Source organism: Hyla sarda, unplaced genomic scaffold (genome assembly GCF_029499605.1).
Source record: "Hyla sarda isolate aHylSar1 unplaced genomic scaffold, aHylSar1.hap1 scaffold_605, whole genome shotgun sequence".
NCBI lineage: Eukaryota > Metazoa > Chordata > Amphibia > Anura > Hylidae > Hyla > Hyla sarda.
This window is the reverse complement of record NW_026610620.1, coordinates 95,669-113,009: the sequence shown is the minus strand read 5'-3', so window position 1 is coordinate 113,009 and position 17,341 is coordinate 95,669. Positions and strand designations below refer to the sequence as shown.

Below are 17,341 nucleotides of genomic sequence, written 5' to 3'. Positions count from 1 at the left end.
GCCAGCTGATGACCAATCCATTAGTGCAATGGATGGCTGGAAGCATTTGTCTTTGCCTTTGCAATACCACAGAAGCAATGCATGGTCAATGTACAGCAATGACACACCTGTGTGAACAGCCAGGAGACCCCCCCCCATGTTATGTTACATAGTTACATAGTTAGTACGGTCGAAAAAAGACATATGTCCATCAAGTTCAACCAGGGAATTAAGGGGTAGGGGTGTGGCGCGATATTGGGGAAGGGATGAGATTTTATATTTCTTCATAAGCATTAATCTTATTTTGTCAATTAGGAACATTCAGCACCCACCCGCTATCAAGGCAGCTGCCTATCATGTCATGCCCTACCTGCACAGGTGTGCTGGCTACTCAAATGATCCAATTAAGGAGGCCATTTAGTCAGCAGCAGCAGAAGTCCTGTGCCTGGACGCTCCAACAGCGGCCAGACACAAGCAGAAGCAGCAGCAGCAGCAGCAGCACCACCTTTTGTTTTTTGGCTGCAGCAGCAAGGCCCACAGGGCTGGCTAGCTGGCTAGCCAGCAAGCAGGTAGCAATGAAAGTAGGAATCTTTCTTTTTAACCCTGTAAGGGGGTGGTGCACTGTACCCGAAGATACTGCCATATCGGGTCAATGCATAGGGCGACGGAAGCAAGCTTCGAAATCGGCCCCCGTTCTCAAAAATCCATTTAATATATGGTCCCCAGATAGGGGACGTATCAGATATTAAACTGATAAGAACAGATACTACACTTGATCTTAGCCAAAAGGCCGAGAAGCGATAACCGTGAAAGGGGCGGGCCCAACAAGGTCCCCTTCATGGGCACTATCACTGCTTGCTGTCAGGGAGGCTGCCAGACAATTTTCCATGCACACTCTGGGCTGGGGGGCAGTCAACCACCAGTACACACAGCAGAACCTAAACCCATACCATTATTGCTAAGCAGCAAGACAGGGGCCCATTGCACTCCCACGGGGCCTTTTTAAATGCAATCCATAACCCGGATTTGCCAGGAACCCTTCTTACTCCTCCTACTTGCATGTGACACTGGGCTTAGGATCTGCATAGGAAACACACACACAAGCACACACCTACCTTTGTTGCCTGCAGATGCCTCCTTGGCTGTCCCCAAACGGTATCAAACCAACACCCACGGGAAGCTGTAAGCATAGAGGACATGCCTGCACCCCATTGGACTTACCTGTGTGGGTTAAATCCGGGTTATTTGACAACCTATGGCGGTGATGGTTCTGCTCAGGCAGAGCAGTGCTGATGCTCCTCATAAAGCTGTCGCTGCTGTGAAGGTTCTAGGTGACATCACAAATCCCTATGGTTACATACACAACAAAGCTGGGTTGTTGTTGTTTACACTCTGCAAGGCCTGTGGAAGTGAGTGACATCATAGCACTGTAGTTCTGAGGGTTCTAGATGGATGCAACAATCTCCTGTTGCTTCTATGAAGGCCATAATAGACGACATCACCAAACAGCTCCATAGTCACATACACAGCAAAGGAGAGATGTTGTTTACACCTAGTGATGTCAGTGGTATTGAGTGACATCACAGCACAGTGCTAAGGCTCCTGGGCCTGGACACAGCAGCGGCTGCAATATCTCAACAGAGAATACGTTTATATATATGTGTGTGTGTGCGCGTATATATATATATATATATATATATATATATATATATATATATTTCTCCGCCGAAATCACTTTTAAACCCATTTCCACCTTTTTTTCCCTTCTCTTCCTCTTACTTTTTTTTCACGTTTTTTTACGTTTTTCTCCTTTTCGCCTCTTTTCTGGGCGTATTATTCTTCTTTTTCTTCTTTTTTTTCGTCTAATGCATACCCCATCAGTGCAGCAATGCTTATTCAATACCGCCAGCAGATGGAGACACTGGGGGATAATTTTCTAAGGATTTATACTGATTTTTCCTGTCTGAATTTGTCGCACAGAAAGTTGCAGGCCAAATATGTGTGACATTTCTGCGACTTTAGCTTCTAGAGCATTTTTACAACATTATACATAGGTGCTGAATACATAAAAAGCGACTGTTCAGCGACAGACAAGTCGCATCGGCTGAAAGTAGGCCAGAATGTCAGTCCATGTTGGAGCAGGTTTAGATACAGTCTAAAGTATAGATCTCAAAGTCTGTGCACAGAATTTAGCAAGGGCCTCGCACCTTCTGATGCATCAGGTAGGTGCACAATAGCATAGCCTAACCCTCTGTACTTTGGTCTATATTGATGCGGGACATAGACAGCCAGCTGATGACCAATCCATTAGTGCAATGGATGGCTGGAAGCATTTGTCTTTGCCTTTGCAATACCACAGAAGCAATGCATGGTCAATGTACAGCAATGACACACCTGTGTGAACAGCCAGGAGACCCCCCCCCCCCCCCCCCCATGTTATGTTACATAGTTACATAGTTAGTACGGTCGAAAAAAGACATATGTCCATCAAGTTCAACCAGGGAATTAAGGGGTAGGGGTGTGGCGCGATATTGGGGAAGGGATGAGATTTTATATTTCTTCATAAGCATTAATCTTATTTTGTCAATTAGGAACATTCAGCACCCACCCGCTATCAAGGCAGCTGCCTATCATGTCATGCCCTACCTGCACAGGTGTGCTGGCTACTCAAATGATCCAATTAAGGAGGCCATTTAGTCAGCAGCAGCAGAAGTCCTGTGCCTGGACGCTCCAACAGCGGCCAGACACAAGCAGAAGCAGCAGAAGCAGCAGCAGCAGCACCACCTTTTGTTTTTTGGCTGCAGCAGCAAGGCCCACAGGGCTGGCTAGCTGGCTAGCCAGCAAGCAGGTAGCAATGAAAGTAGGAATCTTTCTTTTTAACCCTGTAAGGGGGTGGTGCACTGTACCCGAAGATACTGCCATATCGGGTCAATGCATAGGGCGACGGAAGCAAGCTTCGAAATCGGCCCCCGTTCTCAAAAATCCATTTAATATATGGTCCCCAGATAGGGGACGTATCAGATATTAAACTGATAAGAACAGATACTACACTTGATCTTAGCCAAAAGGCCGAGAAGCGATAACCGTGAAAGGGGCGGGCCCAACAAGGTCCCCTTCATGGGCACTATCACTGCTTGCTGTCAGGGAGGCTGCCAGACAATTTTCCATGCACACTCTGGGCTGGGGGGCAGTCAACCACCAGTACACACAGCAGAACCTAAACCCATACCATTATTGCTAAGCAGCAAGACAGGGGCCCATTGCACTCCCACGGGGCCTTTTTAAATGCAATCCATAACCCGGATTTGCCAGGAACCCTTCTTACTCCTCCTACTTGCATGTGACACTGGGCTTAGGATCTGCATAGGAAACACACACACAAGCACACACCTACCTTTGTTGCCTGCAGATGCCTCCTTGGCTGTCCCCAAACGGTATCAAACCAACACCCACGGGAAGCTGTAAGCATAGAGGACATGCCTGCACCCCATTGGACTTACCTGTGTGGGTTAAATCCGGGTTATTTGACAACCTATGGCGGTGATGGTTCTGCTCAGGCAGAGCAGTGCTGATGCTCCTCATAAAGCTGTCGCTGCTGTGAAGGTTCTAGGTGACATCACAAATCCCTATGGTTACATACACAACAAAGCTGGGTTGTTGTTGTTTACACTCTGCAAGGCCTGTGGAAGTGAGTGACATCATAGCACTGTAGTTCTGAGGGTTCTAGATGGATGCAACAATCTCCTGTTGCTTCTATGAAGGCCATAATAGACGACATCACCAAACAGCTCCATAGTCACATACACAGCAAAGGAGAGATGTTGTTTACACCTAGTGATGTCAGTGGTATTGAGTGACATCACAGCACAGTGCTAAGGCTCCTGGGCCTGGACACAGCAGCGGCTGCAATATCTCAACGGAGAATACGTTTATATATATGTGTGTGTGTGCGCGTATATATATATATATATATATATATATATATATATATATATATATTTCTCCGCCGAAATCACTTTTAAACCCATTTCCACCTTTTTTTCCCTTCTCTTCCTCTTACTTTTTTTTCACGTTTTTTTACGTTTCCTTTTCGCCTCTTTTCTGGGCGTATTATTCTTCTTTTTCTTCTTTTTTTTCGTCTAATGCATACCCCATCAGTGCAGCAATGCTTATTCAATACCGCCAGCAGATGGAGACACTGGGGGATAATTTTCTAAGGATTTATACTGATTTTTCCTGTCTGAATTTGTCGCACAGAAAGTTGCAGGCCAAATATGTGTGACATTTCTGCGACTTTAGCTTCTAGAGCATTTTTACAACATTATACATAGGTGCTGAATACATAAAAAGCGACTGTTCAGCGACAGACAAGTCGCATCGGCTGAAAGTAGGCCAGAATGTCAGTCCATGTTGGAGCAGGTTTAGATACAGTCTAAAGTATAGATCTCAAAGTCTGTGCACAGAATTTAGCAAGGGCCTCGCACCTTCTGATGCATCAGGTAGGTGCACAATAGCATAGCCTAACCCTCTGTACTTTGGTCTATATTGATGCGGGACATAGACAGCCAGCTGATGACCAATCCATTAGTGCAATGGATGGCTGGAAGCATTTGTCTTTGCCTTTGCAATACCACAGAAGCAATGCATGGTCAATGTACAGCAATGACACACCTGTGTGAACAGCCAGGAGACCCCCCCCCCCCCCCCCCCCCATGTTATGTTACATAGTTACATAGTTAGTACGGTCGAAAAAAGACATATGTCCATCAAGTTCAACCAGGGAATTAAGGGGTAGGGGTGTGGCGCGATATTGGGGAAGGGATGAGATTTTATATTTCTTCATAAGCATTAATCTTATTTTGTCAATTAGGAACATTCAGCACCCACCCGCTATCAAGGCAGCTGCCTATCATGTCATGCCCTACCTGCACAGGTGTGCTGGCTACTCAAATGATCCAATTAAGGAGGCCATTTAGTCAGCAGCAGCAGAAGTCCTGTGCCTGGACGCTCCAACAGCGGCCAGACACAAGCAGAAGCAGCAGAAGCAGCAGCAGCAGCACCACCTTTTGTTTTTTGGCTGCAGCAGCAAGGCCCACAGGGCTGGCTAGCTGGCTAGCCAGCAAGCAGGTAGCAATGAAAGTAGGAATCTTTCTTTTTAACCCTGTAAGGGGGTGGTGCACTGTACCCGAAGATACTGCCATATCGGGTCAATGCATAGGGCGACGGAAGCAAGCTTCGAAATCGGCCCCCGTTCTCAAAAATCCATTTAATATATGGTCCCCAGATAGGGGACGTATCAGATATTAAACTGATAAGAACAGATACTACACTTGATCTTAGCCAAAAGGCCGAGAAGCGATAACCGTGAAAGGGGCGGGCCCAACAAGGTCCCCTTCATGGGCACTATCACTGCTTGCTGTCAGGGAGGCTGCCAGACAATTTTCCATGCACACTCTGGGCTGGGGGGCAGTCAACCACCAGTACACACAGCAGAACCTAAACCCATACCATTATTGCTAAGCAGCAAGACAGGGGCCCATTGCACTCCCACGGGGCCTTTTTAAATGCAATCCATAACCCGGATTTGCCAGGAACCCTTCTTACTCCTCCTACTTGCATGTGACACTGGGCTTAGGATCTGCATAGGAAACACACACACAAGCACACACCTACCTTTGTTGCCTGCAGATGCCTCCTTGGCTGTCCCCAAACGGTATCAAACCAACACCCACGGGAAGCTGTAAGCATAGAGGACATGCCTGCACCCCATTGGACTTACCTGTGTGGGTTAAATCCGGGTTATTTGACAACCTATGGCGGTGATGGTTCTGCTCAGGCAGAGCAGTGCTGATGCTCCTCATAAAGCTGTCGCTGCTGTGAAGGTTCTAGGTGACATCACAAATCCCTATGGTTACATACACAACAAAGCTGGGTTGTTGTTGTTTACACTCTGCAAGGCCTGTGGAAGTGAGTGACATCATAGCACTGTAGTTCTGAGGGTTCTAGATGGATGCAACAATCTCCTGTTGCTTCTATGAAGGCCATAATAGACGACATCACCAAACAGCTCCATAGTCACATACACAGCAAAGGAGAGATGTTGTTTACACCTAGTGATGTCAGTGGTATTGAGTGACATCACAGCACAGTGCTAAGGCTCCTGGGCCTGGACACAGCAGCGGCTGCAATATCTCAACGGAGAATACGTTTATATATATGTGTGTGTGTGCGCGTATATATATATATATATATATATATATATATATATATATATATATTTCTCCGCCGAAATCACTTTTAAACCCATTTCCACCTTTTTTTCCCTTCTCTTCCTCTTACTTTTTTTTCACGTTTTTTTACGTTTTTCTCCTTTTCGCCTCTTTTCTGGGCGTATTATTCTTCTTTTTCTTCTTTTTTTTCGTCTAATGCATACCCCATCAGTGCAGCAATGCTTATTCAATACCGCCAGCAGATGGAGACACTGGGGGATAATTTTCTAAGGATTTATACTGATTTTTCCTGTCTGAATTTGTCGCACAGAAAGTTGCAGGCCAAATATGTGTGACATTTCTGCGACTTTAGCTTCTAGAGCATTTTTACAACATTATACATAGGTGCTGAATACATAAAAAGCGACTGTTCAGCGACAGACAAGTCGCATCGGCTGAAAGTAGGCCAGAATGTCAGTCCATGTTGGAGCAGGTTTAGATACAGTCTAAAGTATAGATCTCAAAGTCTGTGCACAGAATTTAGCAAGGGCCTCGCACCTTCTGATGCATCAGGTAGGTGCACAATAGCATAGCCTAACCCTCTGTACTTTGGTCTATATTGATGCGGGACATAGACAGCCAGCTGATGACCAATCCATTAGTGCAATGGATGGCTGGAAGCATTTGTCTTTGCCTTTGCAATACCACAGAAGCAATGCATGGTCAATGTACAGCAATGACACACCTATGTGAACAGCCAGGAGACCCCCCCCCCCCCCCCCATGTTATGTTACATAGTTACATAGTTAGTACGGTCGAAAAAAGACATATGTCCATCAAGTTCAACCAGGGAATTAAGGGGTAGGGGTGTGGCGCGATATTGGGGAAGGGATGAGATTTTATATTTCTTCATAAGCATTAATCTTATTTTGTCAATTAGGAACATTCAGCACCCACCCGCTATCAAGGCAGCTGCCTATCATGTCATGCCCTACCTGCACAGGTGTGCTGGCTACTCAAATGATCCAATTAAGGAGGCCATTTAGTCAGCAGCAGCAGAAGTCCTGTGCCTGGACGCTCCAACAGCGGCCAGACACAAGCAGAAGCAGCAGAAGCAGCAGCAGCAGCACCACCTTTTGTTTTTTGGCTGCAGCAGCAAGGCCCACAGGGCTGGCTAGCTGGCTAGCCAGCAAGCAGGTAGCAATGAAAGTAGGAATCTTTCTTTTTAACCCTGTAAGGGGGTGGTGCACTGTACCCGAAGATACTGCCATATCGGGTCAATGCATAGGGCGACGGAAGCAAGCTTCGAAATCGGCCCCCGTTCTCAAAAAACCATTTAATATATGGTCCCCAGATAGGGGACGTATCAGATATTAAACTGATAAGAACAGATACTACACTTGATCTTAGCCAAAAGGCCGAGAAGCGATAACCGTGAAAGGGGCGGGCCCAACAAGGTCCCCTTCATGGGCACTATCACTGCTTGCTGTCAGGGAGGCTGCCAGACAATTTTCCATGCACACTCTGGGCTGGGGGGCAGTCAACCACCAGTACACACAGCAGAACCTAAACCCATACCATTATTGCTAAGCAGCAAGACAGGGGCCCATTGCACTCCCACGGGGCCTTTTTAAATGCAATCCATAACCCGGATTTGCCAGGAACCCTTCTTACTCCTCCTACTTGCATGTGACACTGGGCTTAGGATCTGCATAGGAAACACACACACAAGCACACACCTACCTTTGTTGCCTGCAGATGCCTCCTTGGCTGTCCCCAAACGGTATCAAACCAACACCCACGGGAAGCTGTAAGCATAGAGGACATGCCTGCACCCCATTGGACTTACCTGTGTGGGTTAAATCCGGGTTATTTGACAACCTATGGCGGTGATGGTTCTGCTCAGGCAGAGCAGTGCTGATGCTCCTCATAAAGCTGTCGCTGCTGTGAAGGTTCTAGGTGACATCACAAATCCCTATGGTTACATACACAACAAAGCTGGGTTGTTGTTGTTTACACTCTGCAAGGCCTGTGGAAGTGAGTGACATCATAGCACTGTAGTTCTGAGGGTTCTAGATGGATGCAACAATCTCCTGTTGCTTCTATGAAGGCCATAATAGACGACATCACCAAACAGCTCCATAGTCACATACACAGCAAAGGAGAGATGTTGTTTACACCTAGTGATGTCAGTGGTATTGAGTGACATCACAGCACAGTGCTAAGGCTCCTGGGCCTGGACACAGCAGCGGCTGCAATATCTCAACGGAGAATACGTTTATATATATGTGTGTGTGTGCGCGTATATATATATATATATATATATATATATATATATATATATATATATATTTCTCCGCCGAAATCACTTTTAAACCCATTTCCACCTTTTTTTCCCTTCTCTTCCTCTTACTTTTTTTTCACGTTTTTTTACGTTTTTCTCCTTTTCGCCTCTTTTCTGGGCGTATTATTCTTCTTTTTCTTCTTTTTTTTCGTCTAATGCATACCCCATCAGTGCAGCAATGCTTATTCAATACCGCCAGCAGATGGAGACACTGGGGGATAATTTTCTAAGGATTTATACTGATTTTTCCTGTCTGAATTTGTCGCACAGAAAGTTGCAGGCCAAATATGTGTGACATTTCTGCGACTTTAGCTTCTAGAGCATTTTTACAACATTATACATAGGTGCTGAATACATAAAAAGCGACTGTTCAGCGACAGACAAGTCGCATCGGCTGAAAGTAGGCCAGAATGTCAGTCCATGTTGGAGCAGGTTTAGATACAGTCTAAAGTATAGATCTCAAAGTCTGTGCACAGAATTTAGCAAGGGCCTCGCACCTTCTGATGCATCAGGTAGGTGCACAATAGCATAGCCTAACCCTCTGTACTTTGGTCTATATTGATGCGGGACATAGACAGCCAGCTGATGACCAATCCATTAGTGCAATGGATGGCTGGAAGCATTTGTCTTTGCCTTTGCAATACCACAGAAGCAATGCATGGTCAATGTACAGCAATGACACACCTGTGTGAACAGCCAGGAGACCCCCCCCCCCCCCCCCCATGTTATGTTACATAGTTACATAGTTAGTACGGTCGAAAAAAGACATATGTCCATCAAGTTCAACCAGGGAATTAAGGGGTAGGGGTGTGGCGCGATATTGGGGAAGGGATGAGATTTTATATTTCTTCATAAGCATTAATCTTATTTTGTCAATTAGGAACATTCAGCACCCACCCGCTATCAAGGCAGCTGCCTATCATGTCATGCCCTACCTGCACAGGTGTGCTGGCTACTCAAATGATCCAATTAAGGAGGCCATTTAGTCAGCAGCAGCAGAAGTCCTGTGCCTGGACGCTCCAACAGCGGCCAGACACAAGCAGAAGCAGCAGAAGCAGCAGCAGCAGCACCACCTTTTGTTTTTTGGCTGCAGCAGCAAGGCCCACAGGGCTGGCTAGCTGGCTAGCCAGCAAGCAGGTAGCAATGAAAGTAGGAATCTTTCTTTTTAACCCTGTATGGGGGTGGTGCACTGTACCCGAAGATACTGCCATATCGGGTCAATGCATAGGGCGACGGAAGCAAGCTTCGAAATCGGCCCCCGTTCTCAAAAATCCATTTAATATATGGTCCCCAGATAGGGGACGTATCAGATATTAAACTGATAAGAACAGATACTACACTTGATCTTAGCCAAAAGGCCGAGAAGCGATAACCGTGAAAGGGGCGGGCCCAACAAGGTCCCCTTCATGGGCACTATCACTGCTTGCTGTCAGGGAGGCTGCCAGACAATTTTCCATGCACACTCTGGGCTGGGGGGCAGTCAACCACCAGTACACACAGCAGAACCTAAACCCATACCATTATTGCTAAGCAGCAAGACAGGGGCCCATTGCACTCCCACGGGGCCTTTTTAAATGCAATCCATAACCCGGATTTGCCAGGAACCCTTCTTACTCCTCCTACTTGCATGTGACACTGGGCTTAGGATCTGCATAGGAAACACACACACAAGCACACACCTACCTTTGTTGCCTGCAGATGCCTCCTTGGCTGTCCCCAAACGGTATCAAACCAACACCCACGGGAAGCTGTAAGCATAGAGGACATGCCTGCACCCCATTGGACTTACCTGTGTGGGTTAAATCCGGGTTATTTGACAACCTATGGCGGTGATGGTTCTGCTCAGGCAGAGCAGTGCTGATGCTCCTCATAAAGCTGTCGCTGCTGTGAAGGTTCTAGGTGACATCACAAATCCCTATGGTTACATACACAACAAAGCTGGGTTGTTGTTGTTTACACTCTGCAAGGCCTGTGGAAGTGAGTGACATCATAGCACTGTAGTTCTGAGGGTTCTAGATGGATGCAACAATCTCCTGTTGCTTCTATGAAGGCCATAATAGACGACATCACCAAACAGCTCCATAGTCACATACACAGCAAAGGAGAGATGTTGTTTACACCTAGTGATGTCAGTGGTATTGAGTGACATCACAGCACAGTGCTAAGGCTCCTGGGCCTGGACACAGCAGCGGCTGCAATATCTCAACGGAGAATACGTTTATATATATGTGTGTGTGTGCGCGTATATATATATATATATATATATATATATATATATATATATATTTCTCCGCCGAAATCACTTTTAAACCCATTTCCACCTTTTTTTCCCTTCTCTTCCTCTTACTTTTTTTTCACGTTTTTTTACGTTTTTCTCCTTTTCGCCTCTTTTTCTGGGCGTATTATTCTTCTTTTTCTTCTTTTTTTTCGTCTAATGCATACCCCATCAGTGCAGCAATGCTTATTCAATACCGCCAGCAGATGGAGACACTGGGGGATAATTTTCTAAGGATTTATACTGATTTTTTCCTGTCTGAATTTGTCGCACAGAAAGTTGCAGGCCAAATATGTGTGACATTTCTGCGACTTTAGCTTCTAGAGCATTTTTACAACATTATACATAGGTGCTGAATACATAAAAAGCGACTGTTCAGCGACAGACAAGTCGCATCGGCTGAAAGTAGGCCAGAATGTCAGTCCATGTTGGAGCAGGTTTAGATACAGTCTAAAGTATAGATCTCAAAGTCTGTGCACAGAATTTAGCAAGGGCCTCGCACCTTCTGATGCATCAGGTAGGTGCACAATAGCATAGCCTAACCCTCTGTACTTTGGTCTATATTGATGCGGGACATAGACAGCCAGCTGATGACCAATCCATTAGTGCAATGGATGGCTGGAAGCATTTGTCCTTTGCCTTTGCAATACCACAGAAGCAATGCATGGTCAATGTACAGCAATGACACACCTGTGTGAACAGCCAGGAGACCCCCCCCCCCCCCCCCATGTTATGTTACATAGTTACATAGTTAGTACGGTCGAAAAAAGACATATGTCCATCAAGTTCAACCAGGGAATTAAGGGGTAGGGGTGTGGCGCGATATTGGGGAAGGGATGAGATTTTATATTTCTTCATAAGCATTAATCTTATTTTGTCAATTAGGAACATTCAGCACCCACCCGCTATCAAGGCAGCTGCCTATCATGTCATGCCCTACCTGCACAGGTGTGCTGGCTACTCAAATGATCCAATTAAGGAGGCCATTTAGTCAGCAGCAGCAGAAGTCCTGTGCCTGGACGCTCCAACAGCGGCCAGACACAAGCAGAAGCAGCAGAAGCAGCAGCAGCAGCACCACCTTTTGTTTTTTGGCTGCAGCAGCAAGGCCCACAGGGCTGGCTAGCTGGCTAGCCAGCAAGCAGGTAGCAATGAAAGTAGGAATCTTTCTTTTTAACCCTGTAAGGGGGTGGTGCACTGTACCCGAAGATACTGCCATATCGGGTCAATGCATAGGGCGACGGAAGCAAGCTTCGAAATCGGCCCCCGTTCTCAAAAATCCATTTAATATATGGTCCCCAGATAGGGGACGTATCAGATATTAAACTGATAAGAACAGATACTACACTTGATCTTAGCCAAAAGGCCGAGAAGCGATAACCGTGAAAGGGGCGGGCCCAACAAGGTCCCCCTTCATGGGCACTATCACTGCTTGCTGTCAGGGAGGCTGCCAGACAATTTTCCATGCACACTCTGGGCTGGGGGGCAGTCAACCACCAGTACACACAGCAGAACCTAAACCCATACCATTATTGCTAAGCAGCAAGACAGGGGCCCATTGCACTCCCACGGGGCCTTTTTAAATGCAATCCATAACCCGGATTTGCCAGGAACCCTTCTTACTCCTCCTACTTGCATGTGACACTGGGCTTAGGATCTGCATAGGAAACACACACACAAGCACACACCTACCTTTGTTGCCTGCAGATGCCTCCTTGGCTGTCCCCAAACGGTATCAAACCAACACCCACGGGAAGCTGTAAGCATAGAGGACATGCCTGCACCCCATTGGACTTACCTGTGTGGGTTAAATCCGGGTTATTTGACAACCTATGGCGGTGATGGTTTCTGCTCAGGCAGAGCAGTGCTGATGCTCCTCATAAAGCTGTCCGCTGCTGTGAAGGTTCTAGGTGACATCACAAATCCCTATGGTTACATACACAACAAAGCTGGGTTGTTGTTGTTTACACTCTGCAAGGCCTGTGGAAGTGAGTGACATCATAGCACTGTAGTTCTGAGGGTTCTAGATGGATGCAACAATCTCCTGTTGCTTCTATGAAGGCCATAATAGACGACATCACCAAACAGCTCCATAGTCACATACACAGCAAAGGAGAGATGTTGTTTACACCTAGTGATGTCAGTGGTATTGAGTGACATCACAGCACAGTGCTAAGGCTCCTGGGCCTGGACACAGCAGCGGCTGCAATATCTCAACGGAGAATACGTTTATATATATGTGTGTGTGTGCGCGTGTATATATATATATATATATATATATATATATATATATATATATATTTCTCCGCCGAAATCACTTTTAAACCCATTTCCACCTTTTTTTCCCTTCTCTTCCTCTTACTTTTTTTTCACGTTTTTTTACGTTTTTCTCCTTTTCGCCTCTTTTCTGGGCGTATTATTCTTCTTTTTCTTCTTTTTTTTCGTCTAATGCATACCCCATCAGTGCAGCAATGCTTATTCAATACCGCCAGCAGATGGAGACACTGGGGGATAATTTTCTAAGGATTTATACTGATTTTTCCTGTCTGAATTTGTCGCACAGAAAGTTGCAGGCCAAATATGTGTGACATTTCTGCGACTTTAGCTTCTAGAGCATTTTTACAACATTATACATAGGTGCTGAATACATAAAAAGCGACTGTTCAGCGACAGACAAGTCGCATCGGCTGAAAGTAGGCCAGAATGTCAGTCCATGTTGGAGCAGGTTTAGATACAGTCTAAAGTATAGATCTCAAAGTCTGTGCACAGAATTTAGCAAGGGCCTCGCACCTTCTGATGCATCAGGTAGGTGCACAATAGCATAGCCTAACCCTCTGTACTTTGGTCTATATTGATGCGGGACATAGACAGCCAGCTGATGACCAATCCATTAGTGCAATGGATGGCTGGAAGCATTTGTCTTTGCCTTTGCAATACCACAGAAGCAATGCATGGTCAATGTACAGCAATGACACACCTGTGTGAACAGCCAGGAGACCCCCCCCCCCCCCCCCATGTTATGTTACATAGTTACATAGTTAGTACGGTCGAAAAAAGACATATGTCCATCAAGTTCAACCAGGGAATTAAGGGGTAGGGGTGTGGCGCGATATTGGGGAAGGGATGAGATTTTATATTTCTTCATAAGCATTAATCTTATTTTGTCAATTAGGAACATTCAGCACCCACCCGCTATCAAGGCAGCTGCCTATCATGTCATGCCCTACCTGCACAGGTGTGCTGGCTACTCAAATGATCCAATTAAGGAGGCCATTTAGTCAGCAGCAGCAGAAGTCCTGTGCCTGGACGCTCCAACAGCGGCCAGACACAAGCAGAAGCAGAAGCAGCAGAAGCAGCAGCAGCACCACCTTTTGTTTTTTGGCTGCAGCAGCAGCAAGGCCCACAGGGCTGGCTAGCTGGCTAGCCAGCAAGCAGGTAGCAATGAAAGTAGGAATCTTTCTTTTTAACCCTGTAAGGGGGTGGTGCACTGTACCCGAAGATACTGCCATATCGGGTCAATGCATAGGGCGACGGAAGCAAGCTTCGAAATCGGCCCCCGTTCTCAAAAATCCATTTAATATATGGTCCCCAGATAGGGGACGTATCAGATATTAAACTGATAAGAACAGATACTACACTTGATCTTAGCCAAAAGGCCGAGAAGCGATAACCGTGAAAGGGGCGGGCCCAACAAGGTCCCCTTCATGGGCACTATCACTGCTTGCTGTCAGGGAGGCTGCCAGACAATTTTCCATGCACACTCTGGGCTGGGGGGCAGTCAACCACCAGTACACACAGCAGAACCTAAACCCATACCATTATTGCTAAGCAGCAAGACAGGGGCCCATTGCACTCCCACGGGGCCTTTTTAAATGCAATCCATAACCCGGATTTGCCAGGAACCCTTCTTACTCCTCCTACTTGCATGTGACACTGGGCTTAGGATCTGCATAGGAAACACACACACAAGCACACACCTACCTTTGTTGCCTGCAGATGCCTCCTTGGCTGTCCCCAAACGGTATCAAACCAACACCCACGGGAAGCTGTAAGCATAGAGGACATGCCTGCACCCCATTGGACTTACCTGTGTGGGTTAAATCCGGGTTATTTGACAACCTATGGCGGTGATGGTTCTGCTCAGGCAGAGCAGTGCTGATGCTCCTCATAAAGCTGTCGCTGCTGTGAAGGTTCTAGGTGACATCACAAATCCCTATGGTTACATACACAACAAAGCTGGGTTGTTGTTGTTTACACTCTGCAAGGCCTGTGGAAGTGAGTGACATCATAGCACTGTAGTTCTGAGGGTTCTAGATGGATGCAACAATCTCCTGTTGCTTCTATGAAGGCCATAATAGACGACATCACCAAACAGCTCCATAGTCACATACACAGCAAAGGAGAGATGTTGTTTACACCTAGTGATGTCAGTGGTATTGAGTGACATCACAGCACAGTGCTAAGGCTCCTGGGCCTGGACACAGCAGCGGCTGCAATATCTCAACGGAGAATACGTTTATATATATGTGTGTGTGTGCGCGTATATATATATATATATATATATATATATATATATATATATATATATTTCTCCGCCGAAATCACTTTTAAACCCATTTCCACCTTTTTTTCCCTTCTCTTCCTCTTACTTTTTTTTCACGTTTTTTTACGTTTTTCTCCTTTTCGCCTCTTTTCTGGGCGTATTATTCTTCTTTTTCTTCTTTTTTTTCGTCTAATGCATACCCCATCAGTGCAGCAATGCTTATTCAATACCGCCAGCAGATGGAGACACTGGGGGATAATTTTCTAAGGATTTATACTGATTTTTCCTGTCTGAATTTGTCGCACAGAAAGTTGCAGGCCAAATATGTGTGACATTTCTGCGACTTTAGCTTCTAGAGCATTTTTCAACATTATACATAGGTGCTGAATACATAAAAAGCGACTGTTCAGCGACAGACAAGTCGCATCGGCTGAAAGTAGGCCAGAATGTCAGTCCATGTTGGAGCAGGTTTAGATACAGTCTAAAGTATAGATCTCAAAGTCTGTGCACAGAATTTAGCAAGGGCCTCGCACCTTCTGATGCATCAGGTAGGTGCACAATAGCATAGCCTAACCCTCTGTACTTTGGTCTATATTGATGCGGGACATAGACAGCCAGCTGATGACCAATCCATTAGTGCAATGGATGGCTGGAAGCATTTGTCTTTGCCTTTGCAATACCACAGAAGCAATGCATGGTCAATGTACAGCAATGACACACCTGTGTGAACAGCCAGGAGACCCCCCCCCCCCCCCCCCATGTTATGTTACATAGTTACATAGTTAGTACGGTCGAAAAAAGACATATGTCCATCAAGTTCAACCAGGGAATTAAGGGGTAGGGGTGTGGCGCGATATTGGGGAAGGGATGAGATTTTATATTTCTTCATAAGCATTAATCTTATTTTGTCAATTAGGAACATTCAGCACCCACCCGCTATCAAGGCAGCTGCCTATCATGTCATGCCCTACCTGCACAGGTGTGCTGGCTACTCAAATGATCCAATTAAGGAGGCCATTTAGTCAGCAGCAGCAGAAGTCCTGTGCCTGGACGCTCCAACAGCGGCCAGACACAAGCAGAAGCAGAAGCAGCAGAAGCAGCAGCAGCACCACCTTTTGTTTTTTGGCTGCAGCAGCAGCAAGGCCCACAGGGCTGGCTAGCTGGCTAGCCAGCAAGCAGGTAGCAATGAAAGTAGGAATCTTTCTTTTTAACCCTGTAAGGGGGTGGTGCACTGTACCCGAAGATACTGCCATATCGGGTCAATGCATAGGGCGACGGAAGCAAGCTTCGAAATCGGCCCCCGTTCTCAAAAATCCATTTAATATATGGTCCCCAGATAGGGGACGTATCAGATATTAAACTGATAAGAACAGATACTACACTTGATCTTAGCCAAAAGGCCGAGAAGCGATAACCGTGAAAGGGGCGGGCCCAACAAGGTGCCCTTCATGGGCACTATCACTGCTTGCTGTCAGGGAGGCTGCCAGACAATTTTCCATGCACACTCTGGGCTGGGGGGCAGTCAACCACCAGTACACACAGCAGAACCTAAACCCATACCATTATTGCTAAGCAGCAAGACAGGGGCCCATTGCACTCCCACGGGGCCTTTTTAAATGCAATCCATAACCCGGATTTGCCAGGAACCCTTCTTACTCCTCCTACTTGCATGTGACACTGGGCTTAGGATCTGCATAGGAAACACACACACAAGCACACACCTACCTTTGTTGCCTGCAGATGCCTCCTTGGCTGTCCCCAAACGGTATCAAACCAACACCCACGGGAAGCTGTAAGCATAGAGGACATGCCTGCACCCCATTGGACTTACCTGTGTGGGTTAAATCCGGGTTATTTGACAACCTATGGCGGTGATGGTTCTGCTCAGGCAGAGCAGTGCTGATGCTCCTCATAAAGCTGTCGCTGCTGTGAAGGTTCTAGGTGACATCACAAATCCCTATGGTTACATACACAACAAAGCTGGGTTGTTGTTG

The 17,341-nt window shown here is 46.4% G+C and overlaps 8 non-coding genes across 8 annotated transcripts; all 8 read right to left on the bottom strand.

Annotated features, from left to right (window-relative positions):
- Nucleotides 1-590: 590 nt before the first annotated feature.
- On the bottom strand, nt 591-781 carry LOC130340984 (U2 spliceosomal RNA). Its single transcript, XR_008881004.1, has one exon. It is a non-coding gene; the product is annotated as a U2 spliceosomal RNA (small nuclear RNA).
- Nucleotides 782-2,869: 2,088 nt separating this feature from the next.
- Nucleotides 2,870-3,060, bottom strand: LOC130340983 (U2 spliceosomal RNA). The gene has a single exon (XR_008881003.1). It is a non-coding gene; the product is annotated as a U2 spliceosomal RNA (small nuclear RNA).
- A 2,088-nt stretch (nt 3,061-5,148) lies between these two features.
- LOC130340982 (U2 spliceosomal RNA) lies at nt 5,149-5,339 on the bottom strand. The gene has a single exon (XR_008881002.1). It is a non-coding gene; the product is annotated as a U2 spliceosomal RNA (small nuclear RNA).
- A 2,088-nt stretch (nt 5,340-7,427) lies between these two features.
- LOC130340929 (U2 spliceosomal RNA) lies at nt 7,428-7,618 on the bottom strand. Its single transcript, XR_008880957.1, has one exon. It is a non-coding gene; the product is annotated as a U2 spliceosomal RNA (small nuclear RNA).
- Nucleotides 7,619-9,711: 2,093 nt separating this feature from the next.
- Nucleotides 9,712-9,902, bottom strand: LOC130340928 (U2 spliceosomal RNA). Its single transcript, XR_008880956.1, has one exon. It is a non-coding gene; the product is annotated as a U2 spliceosomal RNA (small nuclear RNA).
- Nucleotides 9,903-11,991: 2,089 nt separating this feature from the next.
- LOC130340981 (U2 spliceosomal RNA) lies at nt 11,992-12,182 on the bottom strand. Its single transcript, XR_008881001.1, has one exon. It is a non-coding gene; the product is annotated as a U2 spliceosomal RNA (small nuclear RNA).
- A 2,099-nt stretch (nt 12,183-14,281) lies between these two features.
- On the bottom strand, nt 14,282-14,472 carry LOC130340980 (U2 spliceosomal RNA). The gene has a single exon (XR_008881000.1). It is a non-coding gene; the product is annotated as a U2 spliceosomal RNA (small nuclear RNA).
- Nucleotides 14,473-16,568: 2,096 nt separating this feature from the next.
- LOC130340977 (U2 spliceosomal RNA) lies at nt 16,569-16,759 on the bottom strand. Its single transcript, XR_008880998.1, has one exon. It is a non-coding gene; the product is annotated as a U2 spliceosomal RNA (small nuclear RNA).
- Between the last annotated feature and the right edge of the window lie 582 nt (nt 16,760-17,341).